The sequence below is a fragment of the Stigmatopora nigra genome, chromosome 15 (genome assembly GCF_051989575.1).
Source record: "Stigmatopora nigra isolate UIUO_SnigA chromosome 15, RoL_Snig_1.1, whole genome shotgun sequence".
NCBI lineage: Eukaryota > Metazoa > Chordata > Actinopteri > Syngnathiformes > Syngnathidae > Stigmatopora > Stigmatopora nigra.
In genome coordinates this window covers 11614341-11620340 of record NC_135522.1, presented here as the reverse complement: position 1 = coordinate 11620340, position 6000 = coordinate 11614341, and positions in this window count along the sequence as shown.

Here is a 6000-nt window from a genome sequence, read left to right as displayed (position 1 = left end):
CACACACACATACACACACATATACACATACACACATACACATATACACACATGAATCCAGTGCAAAAGAGGCAGAGGTCCAATAAACAGGGATTATTTGATCACAAGCATGCCAAACTTCCTTTTGTCTTAGTGAGGACACCACCGTCTTCCAACACTAAACAGTGGAACAAATCTGTAAAGTAAGAACATTACCTCAACCCTGACAAATGCTAGCACCGGTCAGTCAGACAGCTGCACAATACGCTTGTGCAATGTACTGCAAAAGCCACCAATTTCTCCACATAGCCCACATCATTCTAACACTTAGCCTACGTGTTATTGTCTAGTAATAAAGAAAGTAAATGTTAAGTGGACTCAAGAGGAATAATTCTAGTCAGGTTAGAAAACATGATTCAAAGCAGTGCTATTTTATTTGTTTAAAAAATAGCAATTGTTAGAGTCAGCAAAGTGGACAAGCAAATTAAGTTCGCAAATTGTACAGGTAACATTGCGGCCTGATTTACTTCAACTTGGAGTCTCCCACAACCACAATTCTTTTTTGACCGCTTTTTGTCATCACAGAGTTCTTCATTTAAAATCATTGTTATGAATGAAATGAATAAGCGAGCCATGGTATTCATCAAGAAACAGAAGATAAGAAAGTGGCGAGTGGTTGACTGATATCGCAAGGCAATACGGCCGGCCGTAACCCAACTACTAGCATTGCGACGTTATTGAAGCCGAAGGAAGCATTAAAAGCGACGACTCCTTGGCATGGCCTCGCTATACTGAATGACAAGATAGAGAGAATGTTAGTCCTCTGGAGTTCTATTTATTGCTAAGTATTTTTGAATGTATACAGTGTACCCCCGCTACTTCGGGGTTCAGCTACCGCGGACTCAGAGCTTCGTGGAATTTTTTTTGGAAAAAAAATACAAATATTACATTGAAACAACATTTTACTGTTTTTTTTGTTATAACATGAATTTCACTCTCTGTATTCTATATGGTGTACTGTACACAGGGGGTAATTATTATATTTTTTTAATTAAAAAAATTAGAAATATAATATTTTTTTTGGAATTAAATTCAAATTAAGCATTTTTGAGGGGGAATCCCTACTTCGCGGAAATTCACTTATCGCGGGTGGTCCCGGTCCCCATTAACCGCAATAACCGAGGGAACACTGTAATTTGAAATTGTTTAGATGTGTTTATGTATTCATGTGGTTATCTTCCTCCTTACTGTACTCTACTAATGCATAAATAGAACATGTTTCTGTTTTCTCATGATTAATTTTAATACATTAATAAATGTTTTTCTTTCATATTCCAGGGGTTAGCGCATAGGCCTCACAGCTCTGAGATCCTGGGTTCAAATCTAGGAATTTGCATGTTCTCCCTGGGCCTGCGTGAGTTTCCTATGCATTTCAGTTCAAATAAAAGTTCCTGATTAAACCCCCCAAAAAACTATCACTCTTATTAAGATTTCACCATTTTCATTTTTGGTTTTATAGCTGTGTTTCCCTCCGAACTTAGCTTGCTGAGCTGTAAATCCACTCCGGTTTCCCCAAAAGCTTAGGAGAACACTGCTTGTGAGGGTACGACTGTATTTTAAAATGTAGTACTATAGGGATTAATTAGGTTTGAATCGTAACCTGTGAATTGTGATATGAATCGTATCGCCATATATGCGAAAATAAACAAGCCAGCATGGCAGCCAATTAGTTGATACTATATTTTTAACTTATACAAATTAATCATTGTGATGATGTAAGTGAAGGGTCCTCAACACATGTTCTAATCAAAGTGATTTTTAGTTCTGATTTGTGCCAATTTAATTTCATAGTGCATCGGATACATAGCTGATTAATATCCACATATGAAAGAGACACAGGTTGATGAATGAAGAATAACATATCACTTATTTGTCACACGTGCAAATACATAGGAATTGCCACTTTGGTGTGAACAAAGCCAATTATTGTAAGTGAAGAGGATACAAGCAAAGCACACCCATTCATTGAAAATGAAATGTATTCGCTTTGTAAACTGCATTACTTTCTTTTTGTTTCACCCATACTCATTATTACTTAATTTCTCCTCTTTGGAAAGACTTTCTTAATGAAATACTAGTTTGTTAAGTCCATATTCCAATGTCTTCAATCTGGAACCCAGTGTTCCTCTTTGCTTCAGATGAAACTCTACACTGAGCCCTTGGATCGGGTGGAATCGGCGAGGATATTTCCCACAGTTGGACTTATACAGCAGCCAGGGCCAGAAATCGGACACTAATCAGTCATTAGAAGTGTAATGCCATTGTGGAGTAGGATGGTAAGAGGAAAAGTGACAGCTGTTGTTGCTGCTTCCAACTTTGCAAATTCTTGGAACACGCAGACTTCCGTACCAGCCGGAGGGCCCTGTTATTTAAAAAATGGTATGTTTTCTTTCTACCAGAAAAAAACTGAAAGTGTTAAAATATGGGTGTATTTAAGAAACATGACGCGAATATGAAAATAATTTCCATCAGCATCGTTCTTGGGACATATGCAAGAACCGTGAAGAGATTTGATGCTTTGGTCACACATCAGCCTTAAGTTGGACAACGTGCATTCCATAAGCATTTGGAAAGAAGGGATCAGCACTAAGCTACAGGGGAGAGGTTTTAATGGAACACCTGTCGGGTTCTGGATTTTGCGTCACCGCTGTCTCTGCAGCTGTGCCTATGAACTCAACATGGGCCAAGAAGAGACTTCAATGTAACTTTTCCTGTGTTCCTGTGGCATTGACGATAATAAGCAGGCAACCAGTTCTTTTCATCCTTTCACTGTGCCTTCAAAATGAATTGTAGATTTCCAATCCATTTAAAGCGCATGGGTGGCAGCAAATGTTCGGTATTCACTGCAGTAAATCTGTAAACAAATCAATTTCTTCTCTCCCTTCAGCCATTGCGGGTTGACAAAACCGCTATTAAATCAACATAACAATACAGCTACAGTTTGGCATCTCTGGCTAGTCCACTCTATCACTAGCCAATCATCGTTGATGAAAGCGATGACGTATCCCTACACCTGTGAGAAGGCCTTAATGTCACCGAATCGAATTCTGATTGGTTAAAGCAACAGTCTTATCGATGCTTGTTTAATGCAGCAGAGCCCGCAGAACTGATTGTGAAGGCATTGAGACCGATTTCAAATCCTGGCAACAAATAATGGCTGAAATGTGATTGGTTAAATGCTTCAATATGAAAACACACATCTGGAAGCAGTGCAAACAGGGTGAGGCAATGAAAGGAAGCTGACAGACAATTTGGAATTATTTATTCATTATTATTAGTATCCTTGGACAAAATATAATTAACATCAGTCTGTGATTCAGATATTTCTTAGGCCAGCAGAGAGGGCATTGAAGGCCCTGACAGAACACCACTGATTAAAACCAGCCATTAATGGGGATGGGCATCCAATCCATTTTAACAGAGAGGGGCTTTTAGCAACAATCAAAATGAACTGAATTTCAAAAGCAGCCAATGAGCTAAGGGGCCGTCTACAGCTACACTTGTTTTTTTAAAAACTACTTTAGATGAGAGCCGGAAAAGATGAATAAATAAATAAAAATTAAATATCTAAACTCCAAATGTCTTCATATGTAAGTCTCTAAATGCATTAATTTCCCAGTAGTAAATGGAAACTACCCCCCAGCATTTCTCTTTCAGAACCCTTGAGAGAATGGTGACTTAAGGCCCCTGGACAGTTCTCGCAAATATCCATATATAACCCGATTGGTCCAAATAAGCAGAGGAAGCAAGAGTCGGATTTTCCCACAGTGCTGCAGGAGGGCGAACGCAACTTCTCTCTTATGACTGCATGGAAAAGTGCACTCCCGAACGAACACAAAATGGGCGGACTGGTGGACCATGGCCAGATAGCACAGGCAGAACGGTGCTTAATCTGATTAACTAACTTGAAGCTAGCCACGCATGCTGATAGAAGCCCATAATAAAGGCAGAACAGTACACAACAAATCCTATAAAGCTGTCAGCCATGGTGTTATTCCTATCAGTAACTCCAAGAGGTGGAGAACTCAAATCGCATAACTTGAACGAAATTAGACTTAAGTCAGAAAGAAATATATCAGTCTTTACAGCGGGACCTTTCCTGACATATTATGGAAAAAGTCACAAACATTATGGCAGGTCGTTAAGACAGAATAAACAATTAGTGGGTCAAAAATATAAACAGTTTAATGGTTGAAGACCAGAATGTTATGTACGCCTTGGCTGCGGAACCTAGGAACAGGAAGAAAATGATGAAAAAGGAGTACTGGTGCACAGACCTAAGGTTTAATGAAAAAAATAAAAACAGAAAAAATACCTTACAAATTTAACTCTGGTAAAAAAATAACAAAGTACCAAACTGAATGGGAACTACATAGACAGGGGAATGCACACCGACGAAACGGAAACATAACCAGACACAAAAAATACTTTCAGGCTGATGCACATGAACACGCGGTTTAAATACACAGACAGGGGTTTATGACGATAACGAACACTTGGGTTACACAAGGGAAGGAGAGTCAGAAAAGACACAGCAGGTGGAACACATTCGTAATCAAAGAAGAAGCTTATCAAAGCCCTACGATTTTTATTTAGTCTCAAGAAAAGTTGGACGAAGCAGCTGGTGAAGCTTTGACTGTGCTGAAAACGGATTGTACACTATGCAGATAAGATTTTTGTTTTTATCATCTTCTGTAACCTGTCAGTAGAATTTACTATAAACAAGGCCTCATAAACCCTGTCAGAAGAGGCTTTCTCTGGAGTTGAAGGGTTTTTTTTATTATTTTTTTTCCACATTAGCCTACTTCTTTAGAGGACCATACCAATACACATATCCTTCTGTGGTGCGTTTCCCCAAACAAATGTTGTTCAAATATTAATAGTCATTGTAATATGACAGATTGAGTGGTGCACTGTGCCTGTGTGGTTTACACTCTAAGATACAATTGATGAAATTGTGTAGCCGGCACGTATTTCTGAATTCATTCACTTTCCGTTCCACTTATCCTCACAAGGATCATGGGGGTGCTGGAGCCTGTCCCAACCAATTATGTTACATTTTTTTAATTCATGTAGTGATATTGTGGTGGTCTCTGATCTTCCTATGTGTACTTTTCATGTTCTCCCTGGGCTTGCATGGATTTTTTCCAGATACTCGGTTTCCTCCTACATCCCCAAAACATGATTGAACACTCTAAATTGCCCCTAGGTATGAGTAGGAGAGTGAATGATTATCCTTCTCATCGTGCCCTCGGGGAACCAATTCAGGGTGTTGCCCGTTTACGGCCCATAGTTTGTGTCACACTCTGTTGAGGTTGTTGACACGTGCGCTTCCCATATCTCTTACCTATTGTGTATTCTCTCCCTCGCTACCTTCGGGTACAAAAAGTATTTTTCTTCGGCCCGAGTGTCTTTGTCTACTGATGCATCACCCCGGCCTTGATTACAGCCAGAGGCATAGCCATTTTGGAAGTAACCTAAGACTGTTTGCCACTTGAATTTTATACTTTTTCCCCATTTGGAATGAGTTTATGTTGGTGACGTTTTTCTCCTTGGTGTTATTTTTTGTTTTTTTGGATCCTATGTATTTCTCCCCGCAGAAAGCGGGCTTGTAAATGAAGACATTCCTTTTCAAATACAAAATACTCTGATTCCTGCCTCGAAATATTAGGCTACAGCATTCCCCGCAACCCCTGAGAGGATAAGCGGTATGCCAAATGGCTGAATACATTTTGTGATAAAAACTTACTATATTAGTTCTTTTAGATGATTCGAGTCCAGATTATATATCCTAGATTTAAAAGAAATCTAAAAAAAAATTTAAAAAAAGTTTTTTTTCCGGCTCCCAACAACAGTCTGGCTTGCTAAATCCTCCTCCAAACGTGAAAAAAAACTGAAGTTCATGTTAAATATGCCCACTCTTGCCACAAGCTGCTATGATGCAAGGTGGGAAACATAAAC